Source organism: Arachis hypogaea, chromosome 15 (genome assembly GCF_003086295.3).
Source record: "Arachis hypogaea cultivar Tifrunner chromosome 15, arahy.Tifrunner.gnm2.J5K5, whole genome shotgun sequence".
In the NCBI taxonomy this organism is placed as follows: domain Eukaryota; kingdom Viridiplantae; phylum Streptophyta; class Magnoliopsida; order Fabales; family Fabaceae; genus Arachis; species Arachis hypogaea.
This window is the reverse complement of record NC_092050.1, coordinates 12,226,996-12,251,387: the sequence shown is the minus strand read 5'-3', so window position 1 is coordinate 12,251,387 and position 24,392 is coordinate 12,226,996. Positions and strand designations below refer to the sequence as shown.

At 35.8% G+C, this 24,392-nt stretch overlaps 1 long non-coding RNA gene and 1 pseudogene across 1 annotated transcript; one reads left to right on the top strand and one right to left on the bottom strand.

Moving 5' to 3' along the window:
• Nucleotides 1–13,350: 13,350 nt before the first annotated feature.
• LOC112749496 (uncharacterized) lies at nucleotides 13,351–15,596 on the top strand. The gene is made up of 2 exons (XR_011873155.1): nucleotides 13,351–13,839; nucleotides 15,135–15,596. It is a non-coding gene; the product is annotated as an uncharacterized lncRNA (long non-coding RNA).
• Nucleotides 15,597–16,332: 736 nt separating this feature from the next.
• LOC112749495 (probable ubiquitin-conjugating enzyme E2 16) lies at nucleotides 16,333–18,856 on the bottom strand (annotated as a pseudogene).
• Between the last annotated feature and the right edge of the window lie 5,536 nt (nucleotides 18,857–24,392).

Here is a 24,392-nt window from a genome sequence, read left to right as displayed (position 1 = left end):
TCAACTTACTAATAAAATTAGAATTGAATATAAACTCTATTTTATTCTATCTATTACCATCCCTAACTATTAATGAGTTACATTAAGAATATTCTGTTCCTAACATAAAAAGAAAAAGATCGAGTCATTTATATTGAATTTTAAATGTTGTGAAATGATACTATAAAATAAAAAGTTAAACTTTCGTGTAATTAGATTTCCATGCTTGTAAGGATTTTAAACTAGTGAAAAATTATGTTAATTCTTTTTATTGATATCACAATACGTAGTGAAATTATATAGAGAAAGAGACAAAATCAATTTTCTCAATTTTTTTTTCAATTGAAACTTAAAAGTATAAAATGTAATATTTAATTTTTTTATTTTTTTCATATTTTTTTTATCTTACTTATAAAATATATAATAAAAAATTATATTTTATCCTTTTAAATAAAAAAATAAAAAAATTTAATTCACTGTATTGTTAACTTTTATATATATATATATATATATATATATATATATATATATATAAAAGAAGTAGTGCCCAAAAGAAAATTAAGTACAAACTATTATGGAAATAGACATTTCTTGTTTATCATTAGCTAAAAGACTCATCATTTCTGCAGGAAATGTATCCCAAAAATAAATATTTTAATCAAAATCTAAACTTTTACAGGCAAAACAATCAGCACACATATTATCTTCTCTATATATGTTAACAAAAAGTATTTTTCAGATTCTATTTTTCCAGTGATTAATATTTTTGATCGAGACATTTGGATGGTTGCTGATATTTTTTTTGCCATTAATAATGCAAATAATAGCTTGAGATCACTTTTCACCACCAGTCTTCTAATTTTCATAATCCAGACGATTTTCAATTCTTTTATTACTCTCCACAACTTAACTTTGAATACTGAGCAGTCACCAATAGAGAAGGAAAAGCCCGCTATCCAACTCCCTCTTCTATCTTTTAATAAGCCTCCACATCCAACTCTCTTCAATCTCCCATTTGCTGACCCATCAATATTTAGAGTTATTCAATTAGGAGAAGGGGGTTCCATCTAATTACAATAACCTCCTTCCAGGGCATTACCAAAAGTCTCTTTCTCTCGGGGAACGCTTCCTTCGTCTCCCTGGCTTTCTTTCAAATTTCTTTGTGAGCTCCTAGTGGTCTTTGATATCCCTTTTCATGAAGCTCTCTATTTTTCCATATCCAGAAGTTTCAGCAGACAAGGATAAAAATATCTTTTCATTTGTGATCTCGATTGGTACCGATTTATTTGGAGAGATTCAGGGTTATCCATTCCTCATGTGTGGTAGCAAAAAATCTCTGTTTCTTCTGGTTTGATGAGGTGCATCCACATTCTGGAGACTATGGGGCAGTTGTGAATGGCATATATGGTGTCTTCTTCCTGGGAATTACAAAGTCGGCATGTTCCATCTCCGCCGAACATCTTGGCCTTTCTCTTGTTGGTGAGTAATCTACCATGCATCATTTGCCACATAAAAGTTTTTACTTTTTATGGCCCTTTCCATTTCTATATTTTTATCTAGATATTTTACTTGGATTTTGACCAATTTTTCAGGGCTTTGTATGTTGCTTTGATAGAAAAATCACCGTCTTTGGAGTGCTTTCAACTAGTTTTATCTTCACCGTACTCAACCGCTAGAGGAGATAAGGCTGTTATGCTCTGTATAATATCCTCAGGTAAGCACATTCTTAGTTTTTCTTTGTCCCAATTTCCTTCTTGGTCTGTCCATTCCAGAACATTGCTCTCCACATCAATGATGTTGTGTGTTACTTTCTTTAGTAGACTGTTGATACCTTCTACCCAGGCATCTTACCAGAAGTTAGTGGATATTCTGTTTCCAATGAGGCATATGGTGTTATCTTTAAAGATTGGCCATATTTTGATGAGTTCCTTCTAAAGAGGTGAATTTGTCTTTCTTGCTATTGGTTGATATGTCTGAATGTTGCCCCTGCAATTTGTTTATGAATACTTTAGAGTAGAGGTTGTTTGGGTTTTCTATTATTTTTCATAATATTTTCATGAGAAATGTGTTATTTATGGGTTGAAGTCTCCTTAGCCCTAGGCCTCCTTCATGTTTCGGAGAGCACAGAGTCTTCCAATTGATGGCATGCATCTTTTTTCGATTTTCATTATTCCCCCAAATGAATCCCCTTTGTAGCTTTTCTATCTCTTGGCACACGCCTTTAGAGACTCTTCCATGTTGCATTTCGAAGCTAACACTAGGACTGACCATCGCTTGAGCTAAAGTGATCCTTCCTATTAGAGATAGGCATTTTGCTTTCCAGCCTTTGAGTTTGTTCTGGACTCTCTCCACCACCGTTCTAAGATTTTCCTTTCCTCTTCTATTGTTATTTATTAGTGTACCTAGATATCTTCCAAGCGCATTGTTCTCCTTAAACTCCGAACATCTTAGAATGTCCTATTTTGATTCTGTCGAGACATTTTTGGAGAAGACTATGGAGGATTTAGCTTGATTGACTTTAATTCCAACTGCTTGGTAGAAATCCTCCAAAATGACCTTAATCTTTGACATTTGGTGAGGCAAAGCTTTCGCAAAAAGAAGTAAGTCGTCTGCGAACATGAGGTGTGAGATTTTCAAACCATTCCTTCCCATTTTGATGGGCTTTCAATTTTGCTTTTGTACCTCTTGTTCTTTGTATTGGGATAGCTTATCCATACATATCACAAAAAGGTAAGAAAAATGAGGTCTCTTTGTCTAACCCCTCTAGAAGGGATAAAACTTTCTATCTTGTTTCCATTCTAAAGAACTTTGTAGCTGACCGATTTGACTCCTTGAATAATAATGTTTGTAAATTTAGTTGGTAGCTTGAGCTCCTGAAGCCTTGTGTTGATAAAATCCTAGTTGATTCTATTGTAAGCCTTTTCAAAATCTATCTTTATGGCCATGTACCCTTTCTTCACTCTCATTTTTTCATTGAGTGCATTAGCTCTTTTGATATCACAATGTTGTCTTGAATGTTTTTGCCTGGGATGAAGCTTGATTGGTGTGGTGAGATCATGTCGTTGAGGAGAGGTTTGAGCATTTGGACAAGGATTTTTGTGAGAATCTTGTATTGAACGTTACATAGGGCTATTGGTCTGAATTGTGATATGAATTTAGGGTGTTGAATCTTAGGAATTAGAGCCAATAGAGTGGAATTTGATTCTCTGATGTGTTCTAGGTTGTTCCAGCAAAACTTTATGTATTCACAAAGTCTTCTTCTTCAAAAGGTTCCAGTTGTTCTTGTAGAATGCCCCTGAAAAACCATCTTTCCCATGAGCTTTCAAGGACCCAATGCTGTGGAGCACTTTTTTTATCTCTGAATACGTGGGTGTATTCTCAAGGAGCATGCAAGCAGTAAGGTCCAAATTAGGTAAAGAAGGGTTATTTAAAGTAATAGGAGAGCTAGTTACCTCTTCTTTATAGAGATTGATGAAGTAGTCCGATATGTGTTTCTCAAGTTGGTCTTCTTCCTCAATCAAATTTTCTTGTTGGTTTCGGAGCTTTAAGATCTTATTCTTTCTTCTTCTGATAAGGGTTTTTTAGAATTTGGTGTTTCTATCTCCTTCAGTAATCCATTGCTTTCTAGATTTTTGTAGCCAATTTTTTTTTCTTTGTCTAGCAACTCATTTAGGTCTTTTTGGAGGGTACTTTCAAGCTGTTCCAGGAAGGGGTTGTTGCCATAGGAAGGGGTTGTTCTAGGATAATTCTTTTTTCTTTAAAAAGGTTTTTGAACACTTCTTTGTTCCACATAATGAGGTCCTTGCTGATATTATTAAGGCTATTTGGGAACGAGTTTTCTTTCTCTTAATGTTGATGGTGCGCGAATTGTGAACTCGCACAACTTAATAGGTAAGTGCACCGAGTCATTCAAGTAATACCCGGTGCGGGAAATCAAATTTCCCACAGCTTAACTGGCAAGTGCGGGTCATCCAAGTAATACCTCAGGTGAGTGAGGGTCGATCCCACAAGGATTGTCGGACTGAGCAAGCAATGGTTGTCAAGTTGGACTTAGTTAGGCGAATCAGAAAAGGGTTTGGTGAGTTGAAATCGCATAGAACAATAAACAAGCAATTAAAGAAAGCAAATAAGAATTAGTGTGAAAACAATATGAGAAAACAGTTAAGGTTTTGGAGATGTTTACTTTTCCAGATTAAAATTCTTACCAACTATTTTAACAATGAATGATTCATTATATGACTAACCATAAATGTCTAAAACCTAATCTCTTAGTGATTTAACCTCCTCTAACCTTCATCATCCACCACTCTCATGATCACTTAATTCCGATTAGAGGATGAAGTTCAGAAAACTAGTTTAGCGCCACGAAAACCTTAATTACCCATGACTAACAAGATTATATGTCACATATCCAAATTAGTTCATGCAATTAGCGATTTAAGAGGAATTTGTTTCAAGTGAGATAATTCTCTCGAGAATCACAAGAACTCATACAGAAAAAGGGTCATACTCTCGTTCCACCCAGTTCATAAGATTAAGAATGAAAACAATCCTTAGAATTGAATCAAAACATTAATTAAAATAGAAGAATAATAATTCTAATCCATAGAAATAAACAGAGCTTCTAACCTTAACCAGGAGATTTAGTTGCTCATGACTTACAGAGAAAATAGGGTTCTGAAAAGTGCAGAAGGAAGAAGATCCTAAACCTAAGTGATCTTTTTTCTTTAAATACTAACCTAATTTGAAACGAAAATAAAATAAAATAATAAATTCTAAAACTAAAAGATATTGTTTGAAAATAAAAAATTACAAAAAAAAAAAAACTAAGGAGTGCTAAATCCACTTGGAAGCCCAAAGAGAATGTGACTTCGGCCTGCTTCTGGCATGAAATGCCCTAGGGGGAGTAAACTCATGCACACCTTGATCCCTTGCTGGCGCTAAATGCCAGCTGGCCGTTTAGCGCCCAAGGGGTTGCTGCATGCTTTCTTCCTTTTTGCTCCAAACTCTGCCAAATTGCTCCGAAATTCACCTGAAATCATAAAAACACTAAAACAACTTAAAGTAGCATCCAAAAAAATTTTTGCACTAAAATCAAGTAAAACTAAGTAAAATCTAACTGAAAATAACTAAAAAATACTAGTAAAAAGGGTATAAGATGGTCACGCATTAATACCTCGGGTGAGTGAGGGTCGATCCCACGAGGATTGATGAACTGAGCAACAATGGTTATCCAAATGGCTTAGTTAGGCGAACAGAAAAGGTTATTTGATGGTGTAATTCACATAAAACAATAAACAAGAGAATAAAGAAAACAATTAAAAGGTTTAGTGTAAAATAGTGAGAGAAAATAGTTAAGGCTTCGGAGATGTTTACTTTTCTGGATTAAAAGTTCTTACCAACTATTTTAACAATGCATGATTCATTCCATGGCAAACTGTAAATGACTAAACCCTAATCTGTTAGTGATTTAGTCTCCTCTAACCTTCATCAACCGCCACTCTTGTGGTCACTTAATTCCGATTAGAGGGTTAAGTTCAAAACCTAATTTATGACCACAAAAACCCTAAGTACCCAAAGCTAATAGGATTATATGTCACATATCTCAATTAGTTCATGTAATTAGCAATTTAAGAGGAATTTGTTTTCAAGCTGTTGTTCAGGTGAGATAACTCTCTCGAGAATCTCAAGAACTCATGTAAAATAAGGGTCATACTCTCGTTCCACCCAGATTCATAAGATTAAGAATGAAAACAATCCTTGAAACTGAATCAATACATTAATTAAAATAGAAAATTAATAATCTTAATCCATAGAAATAAACAGAGCTCCTAACCTTAATCGAGGAGGTTTAGTTGCTCATGACTTGTAGAGAAACTAGGGTTCTAAGAAACGTGCGCGTCCGTCCGAGATTAGATCTAAGATGAATCTTTTCCCTTTTATATCTAACCTAATTTGATTCAAATATTAAAAAAAATAAATCCTAAAACTAAAAGATATTATTTTTAAATAAAAATTACAAAAAGAAAATAAAATATAACTAATAGTAAATGCTAAATCCACTATAAATGCTCCAAGAGTGGGCCTTCAAATTTGAATCAAGCTTGCATGCGCTAAATGCCATATTGAGCGTTTAACGCCCTAGAGGGAGCAGAGACGTGCATGCTGCTGGCGCTAAATGCCAGCAAGAGGAGTACGCTAACTTCTCTGTTTAGCTCCAAACTCTGTCAAACTGCTTCTTTCACTAAAGTCAAGTAAAACTAACTAAAAATAACTGAAAAATGATAGGAAAAATGGTACAAGATGCTCACGCATCACAATGCAAAACTTAGACTATTACTTGTCCTCAAGCAACCAAAACAATATAGGACTGAGAAAGAAAATGCTTAAGACGTGAGTTATCATTTAAGCTCAGGTCTAGTTACTGAGTGGGGCTAATAACACTCTATCTCTGAATAGTTTCGGCATCTCACTATCCTTTGAAGCTCAGAAATATTGGTATTCTTCAAAACTAGAACACGGATGGTATTATAGATTCTCTTCTTTAGGCTCTAATTGATTCTTGAACACATCTTTTTCTTTCTTTTCTTTGGTGCTTTGCACGTTGAGCCTAGTCGTGACTCTAAGTGTTTTGTCCTCAAACTTAACTTGATACAAGAACACCATAAGCACGAGTTCTGAATTTTCTTTTTATTTCTCCCAGATAGTGGTGCTCAGAGCTTTTGGCCTATTCTGTAAGAGCAATTGGCCACGACTTTAAGTGTTTAGTATCAAGGGTTACTTGACACTTTCACACCATAAGTATATAGTTAGGAAAAACCTATCTTTTGAGCTTTAGATCAATTTTGACCCTCCTAACCATTGATGCTCAAAGCCTTGGACCTTTGTCTTTTGATTTTTCTTTTCTTTTCAATTCTTTTTGTTGTTTGTTTTGCTTCAAGAATCAGTCTTTTTCTTAATTCAGAGAATCAATAATACTTTTCTAAGGTCCTATTCCTCAAGAACCAATATTCTCAACTCCAATATTAAATATGCACAGTTTATTCATACATTCAGAAATAAGGATAGTGCCACCACATAAAAAAATAACTAGAAAACTCAATATATAACCCAAAATCTCATGCATTTTGCTACTCTTTTTTCTTTTGATATTTCTTTATAAGTTCAGTGAGCAATACATGAGACATCTTTTAAAAATAAGCATAAAGTACTAAAATAAACAACTAACTAGAAAGCAAGAAAATCCTACTAGTGATCATGCAACTCAGAATAGAAAACAGAAAATAGAATAAAATACTGAAAAATAGAAATAAGATAAAGAAAGGGAGAATGAAACTCAACCACCTCAATCATGGTGGCTGCTGCTCCCTCTAGGGAATCCTTTCCGGCGTTTCAGCTCCTCTATGTCGCGCCTTTGCCTCCTCTGCTCCTCCATCAGCTGGTGGAGGAGAGCAGAATGATCCTTATGCTCTATCCTCAACTGATCAACAGATGATGTCAGCTCCCCTATGGATGTGGTCAACTGGTCCCAATAATCACGGAGAGGAAAATAGACTTCCTGGGGCATCTTCAATAGATCCTGTGGAGGCGGTGGAACTGGCTCCTGCTGTGGTCCACGCCCGACCTCTCTAGCTTGAACATGCTCCATACCCTTCCTAGTGATCGACCTATCAATGTCAATTGGAGTATCTCCATCAATGTGAGCTCTAGCTACTGCACATAGACAGTGGATGAGATGAGGGAAAGCCAGTCTCACTGAGGTGGAGGCCTTGTCAGCTATCCTGTAGAACTCCTGAGGGATTACCTCGTTGCCGAGCATGATACAATGAATTATCACTGCTCGCTTGACTGTAACCTCAGAATGGTTACTCGTAGGGATGATGGAACGTTGCATGAACTCCAACCATCCTTGAGCAACTGGCTTGAGGTCATGCCTACCTAGCTGGTATGGCTGACCTCTAGAATTCCTTCTCCACTGAGCTCCGGGGAGGAAAATGTTAGCAAAAATATGATCCAACCTCTGGTCAGTGTTGACCCTTCGAGTGTATGAATGAGGGTCCTCTCCGGATGGTGGTAACTGTAGTATCACCCTCACACTCTTCGGGCTGAAATCCATGATATGCCATCTGACCATGGTACGCCAGTTCTTCGGCTTTGGGTTCACGTCTCTGGCATGCTTGTACGTCACCCAAGCATTAGCGTAGAACTCTCGCACCATCAATGCTCCAACCTCAGTTACGGGGTTGGCCAGAACTTCCCAACCCCGTCTCAAAATCTGATACTTGATCTCTGGGTACTCATCCCGCTTCAGATCAAAGCGGACCTCAGGAATCACCTTCTTCTTGTGCACTACCTCATAAAAGTGTTCCTCATATGTCTTAGATGAGAACCGGGTGAAGTCCCATAGGTCAGAGATAGGAGCCTTCTCTTTCCTCTTTCTTGAGGAGGATTCTCCGATCTTAGATGCCATGGAGATAGTAAAATGAAGAAAAAACGGAGCGCCCAAAACCAAACCGAAAAGGTTTGCTCGTCCCTGAGCAAAGTAAAAAGGAAAAAAAGGAAAAGTAAATATAAAAATAAAAGAGATAGAAGAGAATGGAGGGAAAGGCTTCGGCCTTGGTTAGGATGGAAGAGGAAAAGGAAAGGGGTGAATGTATAAAGGGAAAGAGTAAGTAAGGAAGGAGAGAGTAGTTTGAGGTATGGTAAAAGTAGAAGAGGAGTAGGGTATGTATAGGTGGGGAAGGGGGATTCGGTTATGGGGTATGGGTGGAGGGGATTGAATTTGAATTTTGGGTTGTTGGGAGGAGAAATTGATGGGATAGATGAGAGTGGATTGGGTGGAGTGGAAGGTGAGTTGAGAGAATCAAGAAAAGTGATGGGTGATGGGATGAATGAATGTGGATGGAAAAATGGGTAGGGAGGAGAGAGAATGGATAAGTTTGAATGATAAAAGTAGGTGGGAGTTGGTGTTTAACCAATGGCCAAAACACCTCCTTCATTCTCAAAACCTGAACGCTAGGCGCTAAACGCCGGTTCTGGCGTTTAGCGCCAGCAAGGGATTAAGTTTTTTTTTTTTTTTTTTGAAAAGAGGGACGAGCACCCTAGCGTTTGGTGCCCCAAAGGGGGTGCTAAAAGTTGAAGGAAATGCCCATTTTGGGAGTTAAACGACCACATTACTATTCCCCCTTCTGGAGCTAAACGCCCTCCCTGGTGTTTAGCGCCCAAGCTTGTTTTGCTCCAGGGCGTTTTGTTCTTCTGTCTGAGTCTTCCTGTCCCTATTCTAAGCGTTGTACATGATCACAAACATTAGAAAACCTAGAAAAACTCTAAAGATCAATGAAAAATAAAATAAAATAAAATAAAACTAAAATAAATCGAAATAAACTTAAGGATACTTATGGTTGGGTTGCCTCCGAACAAGCACTTCTTTATTATCACTAGCTTGACGGTCAGCTCCTCTAATGAAGAGGATCATAGGGACTCAAATTTTTACCCCTCATTGTGAACTTCTTTTCTGTGCCATCATGGATCAGCTCTACATGCTCTAAGGACAGGATTCTGTTTACTATGTGAGGTATGATTGGACTTCTAGCGAACACCACCTTCATGCCAAGTGAGAAGTCTTTAGTAGGGATTTTCTTGTACCTCCAGCCTTTGGGTACCTTCTTCTTAGGGTCTCCTTCCTTGGTGGATAAAGCACACCCAACACCAAACTTAGGTTTGATGTTAGGGGGAATAGTATTGGTTCCTACCAACGGAAGAGACTTGTGCAATAAGCTCTGCATGCAAGTACCTCTTTTGTCAGAGAGTGGTGGATGTTTAAAAACCTTGAAAACCATCCAATTTTCATGTAACCTCGGCACCAATTTACCTCTCTCAACATCAATTAGGGCTCTTCCAGTGGTTAGGAATGGCCTTCCTAGGATGATGGAGTCATCTGTATCCTTTCCCATGTCAAGTATTACAAAATCTGACGGGAGAAATAGCTCTCCAACCTTGACAAGTACGTTTTCCGCTAGCCCATATACCTTCCTCAAAGACTTGTCAGCCATTTGCAGGGTTATCCTTGTTGTCTGTGCTTCTTGGATTCCCAACTTTTTCATCACAGACAGAGGCATCAGATTTATGCTTGAACCAAGATCACATAGTGCTTTCTTAAAAGTAATATTCTCAATGGTACAGGAAATTAGGAAGCTTCCTGGATCAAGCATCTTCTTGGGTAGCTTCCTATGAATCAATGCATTGTACTCTTTGGTCAAGATCATAGTTTCATTTCCCTTCAAGGCTTTCTTCTCAGAGAGTAGGTTTTTTATGAAGGCCATATAGGGAGGCATCTTCTCCAACACCTCAGCAAAAAGAATATTGATGTGTAATCTTTTAAAGATTTTCAAGAACTGAGTGAACTGTTCATCCTTGGTCTCCTCTTGAAGTTTCTGAGGGTGTGGTACTTCAGGCTCCTACACCAATGGGACGTGTAACAATGTGTTTCCAGCCTCTTCTTGAGCCTTTTCTTTCTTCAGTTCCTCAGCAACATGCACCTCCTTAGGCTCGGCCTCTTTAGCCATGACGAGGGCCTTACACTCTTCTCTTGGAATTATCTCTATATCACCGAGAAGAGTGTTAGGAGGTCTCTCAGGTATCCTCTTACTCAACTAACCCACTTGTACTTCCAAGTTTCGGATTGAAGCTCTTGTCTCTTGCATAAAGCTGTGAGTTATCTTGAAAAGTTCAGCAACTAGTTCGGCCAAGTCAGGAGTGTTTTGGGTCTGAGAGGGAGATTGTTACTATTGAGAGGGCTGGAACTGTCGGTTGTTGAACCTGTTCTGATTAGGGCCACCCTGATTGTTGTTGAAGTTTTGTTGGGGCTTCTGTTACTGCTCCCTCCACCCAAAGTTAGGGTGATTCCTCCATCCCTGATTAAAAGAATTCGAATATGGATCATTGTTGGAATTTTTGAAGGAGTTGCCCATGTAATTAACTTGCTCAGTAGTGGGTTGAGCATAAACATAAGCGTCCCCTTGGTTGTAGCTTCCAATCATGTCATAGGATGCATCTTGAGTGTTAACAGCTGAGACTTTCATCCTAGTCAAGTGTTGAGAGATCATACTAATCTGCTGGGACATGATCCTGTTTTGAGCCAAAATGGCGTCCAGAGTGTCCACCTCCAAGACTCATTTCTTCTGAGTAGTCCTAGAGTTCACATGGTTCTTCTCAGAAGTGTATAGATATTGGTTGTTGACAACCATGTCAATAAGCTCATTAACCTCTTCAGGCATCTTCTTCATGTGCAAGGAACCACCTACAGAGTTGTCCAGTGACATCTTGGCCATCTCAGAGAGGCCATCATAAAAGATCTGTAGCCTGGTCCATTCAGAAAACATGTCAGGAGGACACCTCCTAATCATCTGCTTGTATCTCTCCCAAACTTCATAGAGGAACTCTCCATCTTTTTGCCTGAATGTCTGAACATCCACCCTCAGCTTGGTCAGTTTCTGAGATGGAAAAAATTTGGTCAGAAATCCAGTGACCACTTTGTCCCACGTGTCCAGGCTCTCCTTGGACTGAGAATCAAGCCACTACTTTGCTTTGTCCCTTACAGCAAATGGGAAAAGTATAAGCTTGTAGACCTCAAGATTCACTCCATTCATCTTTATAGTGTCACAGATTTGTAGGAAGTTGGAGATGAATAGATTTGAATCTTCTTGTGGGAGTCTCTGAAACTGGCAATTCTGCTGTACCAGAGTGATCAGCTGCGACTTAAGCTCAAAATTATTGGCACCAATAGAAGGTACAGCTATACTGCGGCCATAAAATTCAGGAGTGGATGCAGTGTATGAGCCAAGCGTCCTCCTTGCATGCTCATTAGCATTCGGGTTTCCACCATTAGCGTCCATAGCTTCCTTCTCAAAATTTTTCCTGAGGTTCTCTTCGGCTTTGTAAGCTTTAGCTTCTTGCAAACGCCGCCTCAAGGTCCTCTCAGGTTCAAAATCAAACTCAAGAAGGGGTTCTTTATCCCTGTTCCTGCTCATAAACAAACAAGAGATAAAAAAAAGTGAGAGTCTTTATATTAAAGTATAGAGAGTTTCCAGTGAGATATCATGTGTAAAAGGCAATAAAAATAAATTAAAGCAAGCAATTAAGCTAAAAATTTTGAAAATAAGAATGAGAAAGTAACCTAAAATTTTCAAAAACTAAAATGAGAAAAACTAAAAGTTTAAAAAATAAAAAAAGAGAAATACTAAAATGACACCAAACTTTAAGTCAAAAGTGAAGTGAAAATAATTAAAACTAAAATAAAAAATTAAAAGAAAAATTAAATAAAAAAATTAAGAAAAATACCTAATTTAAGCAACCAGACAACTAGTAGTTGTCAATTACAAACAATCCCCGGCAACGGCACCAAAAACTTGGTGTGCGAATTGTGAACTCACATAACTTAACCGGTAAGTGCACCGGGTCATCCAAATAATACCTCAGGTGAGTGAGGGTCGATCCCACGAAAATTGATGAACTGAGCAACAATGGTTATCCAATTGGCTTAGTTAGGGGAACATAAAAGGTTGTTTGATGGTGTAATTCGCATAAAATAATAAATAAGGGAATAAAGAAAGCAATTAAAAGGTTTGGTGTAAAACAGTGAGAGAAAATAGTTAATATTTTGAAGATATTTACTTTTTCAGATTAAAAGTTCTTACTAACTATTTTAACAATGCATGATTCATTCCATGGTAAACTGTAAATGACTAAACCCTAATCTCTTAGTGATTTAGTCTCTTTTAACCTTTATCAACCACCACTCTCGTGGCTACTTAATTTCGATTAGAGGGTTAAGTTCAAAACCTAGTTTATGGCCACAAAAACCCTAATTACCCAAAACTAACAGGATTATATTCAACATATCCCAATTAGTTCATGTAAGTAGCAATTCATTGTTTTCAAGCTATTGTTCAGACAAGATAACTCTCTCGAGAATCTCAAGAACTCATGTAGAATAAGGATCATACTCTCGTTTCACCCAAATTCATAAGATTAAGAATGAAAACAATCCTTGAAACTGAATCAACATATTAATTAAAATAGAAAAGCAATAATCTTAATCCATAAAAATAAACAGAACTCCTAACCTTAACCGATGAGGTTTTGTTGCTTATGGTTTACAGAGAAACTAGGATTCTGAAAAACGTGCACGTCCGTCCGAGATTAGATCCAAGATGAATCTTTTTCCTTTTATATCTAACCTAATTTTATTCGGAAATAAAAATAAAATAATAAATCCTAAAACTAAAAGATATTGTTTGTAAATAAAAATTACAAAAAAAATATAAAATATAACTAATAATAAATGCTAAATCAACTAGAAATGCTTCAAAAGTAAATATGACAATCCCACCCGATCCCGCTGATACCCACCCCGCCCCTACCCGTCCCCGGTGAAAATCCAAGCTTCATTCATGTTATTAGCTATGTTTTGGATAAGGGGTCAAAGGGTTCTTCTATTTTGTTGCTGGGGCTAGCATAAACTACCGTCATGAACCAATTCTCTTTGTTAGGTACTTCAACTCTGGTGTGGATATATTCCAACGTGGTAATTTTTATGTTTCGTCATTATTCCAGCAAATCCAGATGCCTCCAGCAAAGCCTTGTGCCTCTTCTATAATAGCGTGATTAAAACCCAGGTTTTTAATGGTGTTATTGGTAGCACCCCTTACATTCCAACTAAGAATTATCATCAGAACTAAAAAGATAAAAGAGAAAAGAAGAGGGGGGGGGGGGGTTTGGCTAGTGCAATTGCATGTCGACAACCTCGTTATCCTTTAGAGCACTGATAGTTGGTGTTTCGAAGTCCACACCTTCTACCAGGTTTGTTATTTCCACATCATGTCTGAATTATTCTTTGGCATATCTGGGTCTGGTGGTTTCTCTTCCTCCATGTTTTGTTGAGTTGCATTTGTTGGTTGGTTTTGTTCTTTGGTAGTTTCCTGGGTTTCATCATCAATGTTGTTCCAATTTTCTCTGTGTGTTTCTTGTATAGTGCTTTTTTGGTTTTTAGTTAGGGCTTTCTTGTGACTACTGTGTGGATCCTTTTGGTGCTCCTTTTGTTTGCTTACTGAATGCTAATTCTGGTTGTTGATCTCTCTGGTATTGATTTTCTTTGGTGTTTGCTGATTGTTTTGCTATTGATTTTTGCCTTTCAGTTTCTGGTTATGTGTCGTCTCATTTGTGGTGGTCTGGTGGTTGTTGCTGTGGTTGTGCTTGTTGTTCCTCATGTTCCTTGTGAGTGTCATCAATCTCTAGGATATTGAATCTTGATGAGTTATCTCTGCTTTTTCCTTTTTCTGCCGTTTTGCTTGTGCCTGCTCCATCTTCTCTAGTTTCTTTTCTAGATCTTCTCTGTTTTTGAACTACCATCCAAGGACCAAAGTTGGCAATTGTGTTTTGCTTTACTTCCTTTTCTTTCACTTTCCTACTGGCTTCTTCCTTTTTCTTATCCGCCACTTGGTTGGGTTGCTCCTTTAGTTCCTGGTTGTTACCATCTGTTTTTTAGCTTCATTCTCCTTTTCTTTTTCAGTGCCACTAGATATTTCTTTTTCTGGAGGCAATACTTTTGTTCATGATCTATTCAGCCACATATAAAACATATTTGGTGTATACTTTCGTATTCGATGTAGTAGAGTTTTCCATTAATCATGTACCTTCCTAGAAGAGCTTTGTTGAGGTCGACCTCTATACATAGTCTAGCAAATTTTCCTCTGCAGAGATGGGAGGTATTGTAGTCACCCCTATTTTTCTGAGTATCTTGTTGTTGTAGAGCTCAATAAGGAGTCCAGGCAATCTAATCTAAGCAGTTATTTTATCCATAGTTGTGCAAGAGGGGTTAAAGTTGGGCTCCCATAGTCTCATCGCTAGGTAGTGAACATAGAATTTGACTAGGAAAAAAATTTGTTTCCTAGGTCTATGACATCGATACTACCAAATCTGCTCCACATAGCTTCTAGCCTCCTCTTCATCATTGCATAGCCTATTTTCCTTCCAAGTAGTTTCCCTTTCAGTTTTTTCATTGATGATGATGTTGAAAAGTCCATCACCCATGTTTTCTACTGTAAGATTTGCCTTTTCAGTGTTGTTTTAACTATCTTTTGTTTTGACCTCTACAGATTCTGGGACCGCTTCAATATCGCTGTACATATCTTCATCGCTGCCATTCAGGGAGTCATCTTCCAATGGGTTCCCTTCCATTTCCATGTTGGGTCCTCGCACCATGCTGGCATATATGTCTTCATTCCCTTACCTGGTTCAGATGTTTCTTCTTGCATCCAATCTTCTACCCAGGGCACTAGTGCACTTGTCCCTGTGAATCCTTGTTCACCTTGTCGCACCTTCTTTACACTGCGTTGGAGGAGGTCACGCTCTTGGTCTGTCGGTTGATGGTCGGCCAGAGAAGACTCCGGCCTCCCTGAAACGGTCATGAGGCTGTTTGTGCTTGGGGGGGGGGGATATGGAGTTGTACGGAGAGCACGCTAACGGCTAGATTTTTTCACTGTATTGCGAACTTTAATGTCAATGATTTAATTCCCAAAATATAAATTGGGTTATCCACTATATTGTGGACTTCAAGATTCGGCAGATTAGTTTGGATCAAAATACTAGAACTATGACTATAGGCTTAGAGGTTAGAAAATTCATTCCAGTTTACCTGAAACAAAGAAAAGTACATTCCCACTCCTTACTAAAATATGTACCCTCGAAAGGAGACAATTATCTAACATTATATAGAAGAAAGACAAAGGGTAACCATATTCCTAAACCCTAATCAAGATGAAAATTTTATCTCAATTCTCAAGTTAGTACTAAGATAATTGGTGTATTAAGTTTATAAAATTGGATATCAATACGTAACCTAATAAACAAACTTGATTACTTGAAAGTTGAAATACATTTCAATTTAGAAAATCGAATTCAACCTCAAAAGCAAAAACTAATTTAGGGCATAAATATTACCAAATAACCAATATATATAATTTTAATGCACTAACATAGTAAATTTTACACAATCCTCTAATTGCATCCATTCTTTTAAATAACTATTCACCAATCAATAACTATTCTTTTAAATGTTTGCTAACATGACTACATGCATGTGTAACTGCATCAAAATTCAATTATATATATTATGGAACACAATTACGGCCTTCATTCTTCATTATCATTCTTTTGCCTCTGCACAAAAGGAAACAACTGGGGCTACAACATACAAAAATCACACACCTGCATATACTTGATGACAAATATGGTAACATAGTGCATACATGTCGGGGTGTTTTCAAAATAAAGATCAGTAATGCATATTGTCAATTGAGAGATATATAGGATTTGTATTGCTTACGAACGAAAAGCACTAAAGTTCGGGGTAATCAGATAATCTATATCCACATCCGAATACCTCTGAGAACCACACTGTTAATGAGTTTTGTTTGCTCATTGAAGAAGTTACAGGTAATGCCAATTTACAGGAGAGAGTTATTATGCATTTAATTTGAAGGAAGGGACCCTGCTTTCTCAAAATACTCCTTCCCCTCAATCGTCCTCTTACTCTTTCAAAAGCATAATCCTCTACCCTAACCTTTGTGGACTTATTGCAAATAAAACTAGTTACTATACTTTGTCATCATGGAACCACCACCTCGTCTCCTTCGGCGATCTCCCGTTTCTGCAGTTCTTTACATAGCGATCATTATCTTCCGGGCGTTGCTGTCAAAGAGATCATGCTAGACTTGTTAAAATCAAAACTATGGCAATTTGGTTATGGATTACCAGCTATTTATAACATTATTTTGGATTCAGAGCAATTATGATAAAGAAATTTTTTTCTCAGATAACTTTTAAAAATGTGCCTGTATCATTTGCATTCCCCCCCCCCCCCTTTTTTTCTCTCTTCTTTTTCTTGTATATAAGAAAAAATAGCTAATAAAAGCAGCATCTTGGTGACCTAAATTACCAGCATCCTATTCCTAGGAGACCCAGGATGGAAGAATATGGAAAACAGAAGATTCACAGTAACTAAATTCACACCTTTACAGTTGAGCTTGAAAGCATTGAGAGAATGCTGATGCAGATGGAACTAACTGTCATAGCTGGGGACCATGAATCATACAATATATCTGCATGGCATAGGGCATATTAAATGTCAGCAGATCACCAAAAAAGCAGAACTGAGTCTAGAAGAATCTAATCTTCTTCTGTTGAAATGGATGGGATTTCAAAGCTGGTCCCCTTACTTTACAATCAAATGTTGAAATATGAATAAGACTAACCATCAAGTATGGTGAAATAGATCTCATCAAACATCATTCTCAAAAGATAAAAGTAAAACCAAACTAATTTTTACATAATTCACACTTATGATATCAATAGTTTGAAGCAAAGCTCTACACACATCTAGACGGGCATGAATTGACAATGGAGGAAACAATCCATTGGTAACTTCAATTATTACCACTTTCAATGTTATTTGTTACTCTTCACAATGTACATCAAAATCATAGGAACAGAAAAATAAAGGACAGAGAATAGTAGCCTTCTAAGCATTTCAAACTTGTATGGACGCCCGGGCCCTATTAGAATCTTCAGACACAAATATCTAAGGTTATTAACTTCTAAAAAATTGATTTTAATTAGAGTAAAAATTTGCTTCCTCAGCTATCGGTGAAAACTTAAACAAGTAAACAAAGCATCTTTCCGAAGCATTAAGCAAGGAATTATAACTTGAATGCCAAGAAATAAAGGGAAAGTCCGAATCAATTTACAAGCGATGAATTATTTGACGGCAACACAAGTGTCTGAAGGAAAAGCTAACAGAAAAGCAAATAGCAAATAAACATAAACGTAAAACATACCAAAACCCTGCAAGAAAAAGGTAACCCATAACATAAGTAAAACCATTGACCAATGGAAAATGAAAATATAGTGATTACAAAGGCATAGCATACCTAAACAAATATGGCCGTTGCTGTAGATATGAGGGTGCAGTGGAGCAGGATGCAAAAATATGACCTGTTAAACAGTTAACAGCAGAAGTAGGAACATAATAGCATCGGTGAACAAAAGAAGTAGCTAAAAACTTGGTGAAATTTATGCAAGTGAGGGCCAAAAGAACCACCTGTGGAGCTTCCATGGGGTAATTCTCTGGAAAATCAACCTGAAGCTGGTAGGTCTCATTAGCGTAAAGTGTGCCAGGAGCTCCAGAGACTTCAATAACCCACCTTCCGAAAACAAACAAAAACACAAAGCAAAAGGGGCAAAAACAATGTAAAGGAACAATGGTGCATGCATAAAGGACTGATAAATTAACACAAAAACGGTGGAAATTAATAAAGGAAGCAGCTTTGAAAGGGCCATCAGGGGTCAGGAGAGGAAGGGGCCAAAAATTGAAACTTTAGGGTGTAGAAATGGAATTTAAAGGGAGAGAGGGGGGAAGAAATAGAATTGGATACCTTTGAAGATTGTCGGTGACTTTGTGCTTGAAACCAGTTGGGGGATTGACCTGCCACTCGACAAGCTCTTTCTGAAGCCTATTGCAGGCAATCTTACTCAGATTCTGAACCCCAAACCCAAACCCAACCCCCAACGAGATTAGAAAACAGAATTAAGAGCGAGTTAGAGAGAGATAGAGATAAAGGAATCTGAAGGAGAAGAAGAAGAAGAAAGGGGTTAAGAACCTTGCGAGCGGTAGCGGAGGAACTAGTCATGATTTGCGTTAAGATGATGCAAAAGCTGTTTGTGAGAAATTCAATTAAGAAGGAAGCAAAGAGAGAAACAAGAGAGAGAGTGAATAAATAGTGGGATGCGAGCTTTGACGAAGTGGACAATAGTACCGCTGACGACGCTTTGGGACTTTTTTTTTTTTTTTTTATGAGAAAGTACAGGGAGTTAATGGCCTAAGCGTACAATGCGGGTTTAGAAAGTATTAGAGATATGACCATTAGTATTACATTGTTCTATCGGGTTACGTTTTTGGAATGAGTGGTTTTATGACATGGTATTAGAGTTCTAGATCCGAAAGGTCAAGAATTTGATCCTTGATAAACCCCAAAATCAGCTTAAGCTTTTTGGATGAGTGGTTTTATGACATAAGATGTTTATTATCCCTGGATATCCAGATGGTTATTCTGGATAATATGGGTGATATTCATTTTATTCATGAATTAAAAATTTAACCCATTGTACATATTGTACGCTTAGGTCATTGGCTCCTTAATAGTACTTTTTTTTTATTTATTTAACTTCAATATTTTTCTACAATTGTCTTAATACTTTAGATGATAATTGAAAAATATTAAATAATAATTTAATTAAATTATTTAATAATTTTTTATTAATAATTTTACATAAAAATAATTGTATGTAAAATTTTTTATTTTAAATTAATATTTCTCCACACTCTTTTATTGAAATTTTAATTACAACGAGATTTATACTATTATCGATCATATATTCATATTTATATATTTAAATAAATTTTTTAATATAAAATTAATTATTTTACTTATATAATAATATGTCATTGATTATTTTGTATAAAACTAACAGTATATAAAAATATAATTTTAAATAAATAATTAAATTTAAATTATTTATATTTGGACGCTATTATGCAAACCTGATATATATATATATTGTATGCAAGAAAACTATATTTAATTATTACACATATTTCAAAAAAATTATATTTACGTTTATATTGTTCATGTTTTAAACGAGATATGTATATGTTTATATGGTTTACATTGATAATAAATTTACGATATTGAATAATTAAAAAAATATTTATAATATAATTTAAATTAATTTAAAAAATAAAATTAAAAAAAACAATTTATGATTTGAATTATATAATTTAGTTTCTATTTTTAATCTAATTTATTTTTTGTAAATGATTATAATTTACATTTATCGATTTAAATAATGAATCATAAAATTGATTATACATATTTATAATATCGTCAAAAAATTCTTCGAATCATTTTTTTGGGTACATCTTATCAAGTATATACTACCTTAAAGTCATATAGTTAATAATAATATTTTTTATTCATAATGTATCATTTTTTTTTTAAATATCAGATGGTATATAAACAAAGTAAATTTCAACCTTAAGATTACATAAAAATATCTAAAAGGAATCCTTTTTCACTTCACATGTTTAACCGCTTTAGAGGGAAGAGTACACTCTAATATGTAATTCCAATGAAAACATCCAATATTTTATCATAGCATGGTTGTTATTTTATTGTTGTCCTCGTTATTTTTCTATTTTATGATAAATTGTCACACTTTCATCCGATCATAGTTTTAAATATAATTTCATTAATATATATGATATCACAATCTTTTTCATCTTATGCTTTTATAGTTTATAAATAAATAAATAATACAAAAAAGAATTGAGTTATTCTCGTAGTTTCTTGAACACGACGTTAAAAAGTAAAAAGTAAAGTATCGTTTTTGTCCCCAACGTTTAGGGTAAATTCTATTTGTGTCTCTAACGTTTAAATCGTCCTATTTGTATCCTTAACGTTTGTAAAAGTGATTCAATATTATCTTGGCATCAATTACACATCATGAAGGCTTTAGTTTGAGTTTTAAAAATCTCTTCTTAAAGTTAGAATACAAATGTTTGGGATAAAATCGATAATCCATTCCAAAAAATAGCTCATCAAAAGTTGAAACTAATTCCTACAACATTTACATAATTCACTTTTCTAAGGACATAATTGAATCTAAACACAAATAGTGGGTATAATATTAAAATCGAACACATCCAAGTGAGACCTAATTGAGAATGAATACATCCAAGTGAGAATAATTGAAAAATATAATCTAATTTGTTAGTATAATTGATAGTAGGATAATATTGAATTACTTTTATAAACGTTAGAGATACAAATAAGACGATTTAAACGTTAGGGACACAAATAGGACTTACCCCCAAATGTTGGAGACAACAAAGATACTTTACTCAAAAGTAAGAAACTAACAAATGTGATACTCAAGTATCAATTTTATTGATATGAAAGGAGGTTGCGTGTCATTCCGGGATATGGCATGATGGGGTTCCATACCAATATGTGGGGCAGCCTTTTTTCTGGTGTCAGGTACAAGAAGTCGGACCCTGCGACATGCTTGTTTTCCAGCTTTGGACCAACAAATCGGTAGGTCCGATTTGAAGAAGATGAAATTTTGAATGCTATGATATTGGAACTCGGACGGTCCGAGTTGCTAGTAGAGGAAATTTTTTTTTTAATTCGTTAAATGAAATCGGAGGGTACGATTAGGTTATTTAAATAATTTTTTGAATGAAGTATACCTAATTGGAGGGTCCGACTTGTTGGTGACTGTAAACAAAAGTGTCTGAATGCTGGTGAGGACCTACTCGCGTCTTCTTCTTCTTCAACGTTTCTTTCCTCTGGTTTTTGTTTCTCTGTTTCTTCTTTACTTAAGATTATAGTTACAGATCTAGTTCTCAAATTTTTTATTTTGTTTAGGTGATTAAGAATAATGAGTGACAGAGTTTTATTGAAGGTGTATTATTTTGGTCAGATTTTATTACAAACATCTGAAGGAGCAAGATTTGTTTGTGAAAATCCGTTAGATGTTGTGATTCCTTTCACAATCTCATTTGAAGAGCTCAAAGGTGTGATCTGTGAAAAGATTCATTCTGAGATGGTAAGAAGAGTAGCCTGTATTCTATATAGATACCCTGTACAAGTGTTTGGTGGATTCGTCCAGTTTCAAACCAAATATGTAACGGACGAGGCGAGCATGCAAGAGATGTTTTCAATGTATATTGAAAATCAGAGTCAACTCGCGTTCATCGAGTTGTATGTTGAGTTCGAGCAATCTGAGGCCGACTGGAATATTCTACGAGAAGATTACAATAGCGACAGCGAAGAAGAGTTCGAAAGCAACTACGAAGTTGTTGGTCCAGATGGAGATGAAGATCAAGGTGACAGACCTATGGCTCCCGATGTGTCAGATGTGGCAAATGCATTGGCAAACGAAGTGCTATTTGAGGAGCCGTCATTTATGCGAGTTTTGGATTTGGAAGCCATGCATGTTCCGGAGTTTCCGGATTATACCGGTGCTGGTACGTAATTGTCTATATTTATAAAATGTATTAGTATTTTTTAGTAATTTATGTTGATAGTTGGAGCAACTAGCTAAGTAAGGTGTGAAAATATATTGGATTAGTATTTATTTTTGTTTACCTGTTTGTGTATTTAAGTTTAAGAAATTTATTTTTTTAGCAAGTGACTGAATTAGTTGAATATAAATTAGGAATTATATAGAAATTAGTAAATCAGTCAAATAGCAGTTAGGATTTATGTGTTATGTTAGAAAACTTCAGTAAATATATAAATTCGTATTTATTAATAAATTGGTAAATTAGTAAATTAGATTAATATAAATTAGTATTTATTAGTAAAATAGTAAAACAGTGAGGTAGTTAAATAGAAATTAATATCTGTTAGTAAATTAGTGGAAGATAAATTCGCAATCATTGTAAATAAGTCAACTAGTTAAATATAAAAAAATTGGAGTTATGTCATAAATGATGCAGTAACAACTTGTTTACGTTTATTTTCGATGTTACAATATTTGTGTTTTAAATATATTTTGTATGGCTGTTCTTGTGGCAGAAATTCCTTTTGTCGCAGATAGTAAATTTGCCGTTGGGATGGAATTCATTTTCAGGAAAGCTGTTATTAAGGCGATAAAAGAGTATACCATACGAAGAAGCGTAGACTACCGGGTGTATGAGTCTGAGCCGTTGACATTTTATGCTAAGTGTACACAGTATGGGTCAGGGTGTGATTGGCTTATCCGGGTTAGCATGATCAGCCGGAAGTACTGTTGGGTTATAAGGAGGTATAATGACAGTCACACATGTACCAGAGCAACAATTTCTCAGGATCATTCGAAGTTGGATTCGAATACAATTGCAGAAGCAATAAAGCCGTTGGTTGAGGCTGACCCCTCCTTAAAGGTAAAATCGGTTATAGCAGAGGTGCAATCGAAGTTCAACTACACCGTTAGTTATCGGAAAGCATGGTTGGCTAAGCAAAAGGCAGTGAAAAAAATATTTGGAGGCTGGGAAGCATCGTACGAGGCCTTGCCTATATGGTTTGAGGCCATGTGTCATAAGGAGCCATCAGCTGTTGTTCATTTTGAGACTATGCCTGCATATCAAGGTGATGACTTGGTGACTGATATTCGGGTATTGCATCGGGTCTTTTGGAGTTATTACCCCTGTATTAGAGCATTCAGACATTGTAAGCCAGTTGTCCAGGTTGATGGGACACACTTGTATGGAAAGTACAATGGTTGTCTACTAGTGGCAGTTTCACAAGATGGCAACAACAATATCGTCCCAATTGCGTTTGCTATTATGGAGGGAGAGACTTCTGATGCATGGTACTTTTTCCTTAGTAACATTCGTCAGCATGTAGTAACTCGGGATGGTGTGAGACTGATATCCGACCGCCATGAATCCATAAATGCCGCTGTGAAAAGGAGTAACGGTGCTTGGTCACCTCCAAGAGCTTTCCATATGTTTTGCATCAGGCATATAGAATCGAATTTTCTGAGAAAATTCAAGGCCCTGTACTTGTAGAAACTGGTCGTCAATTTAGGTAACGCTCAGCAAAGCTAATTAATTTACTAACAGATTTACCTTCAATAAGTGTGTTTACCTCTTTAATTTTGTTTGTATCTTTTCATCGTACAGGATATTCGAGGACGGTACGGGAGTATGAAGTACGCTATCAGGAGGAACTGGATGGTTACACGTCACCATTCTTAATTTCTACAAAAAACATAACAAATTATTAGTCAACTAATTAACTAATACTAACTAACTACTAGGCGACAAGAAATTTTTAAGTAGAACAAATCATTAACAAAATTTGCCCAGCTAACTCAACAACGCATAGTAGTTGAATCCACACAACATTCATAAATTATTTGACTAATTCAAAGTAAAACAAATATTTACAAGAAATATTTCACTAATCCTTGAAATTTCTAAAAACTAACTATTAATGACATCAACTAATAAATACATTCCTAATCAATTCTCAACAATATGACAACATTAGACATGTTGGTTATTTATTTATTCCCAGTAGATTCCAATTTTTTTAATATATAACATTATAATTTGTATTTTTAATTATCTATTAACTATTACTTATGTAAAGTTAAACACATATATATAAATTCTAAAAAATACTAATAATCATTCTCATTATATTTCTAAATTCATTTTCTAATAACAATTATGAATAATTAATTTCCTAACAATTATCATTATTATTAACGAAATCAAACTAAATATCTGTTAAAAATTAATACTA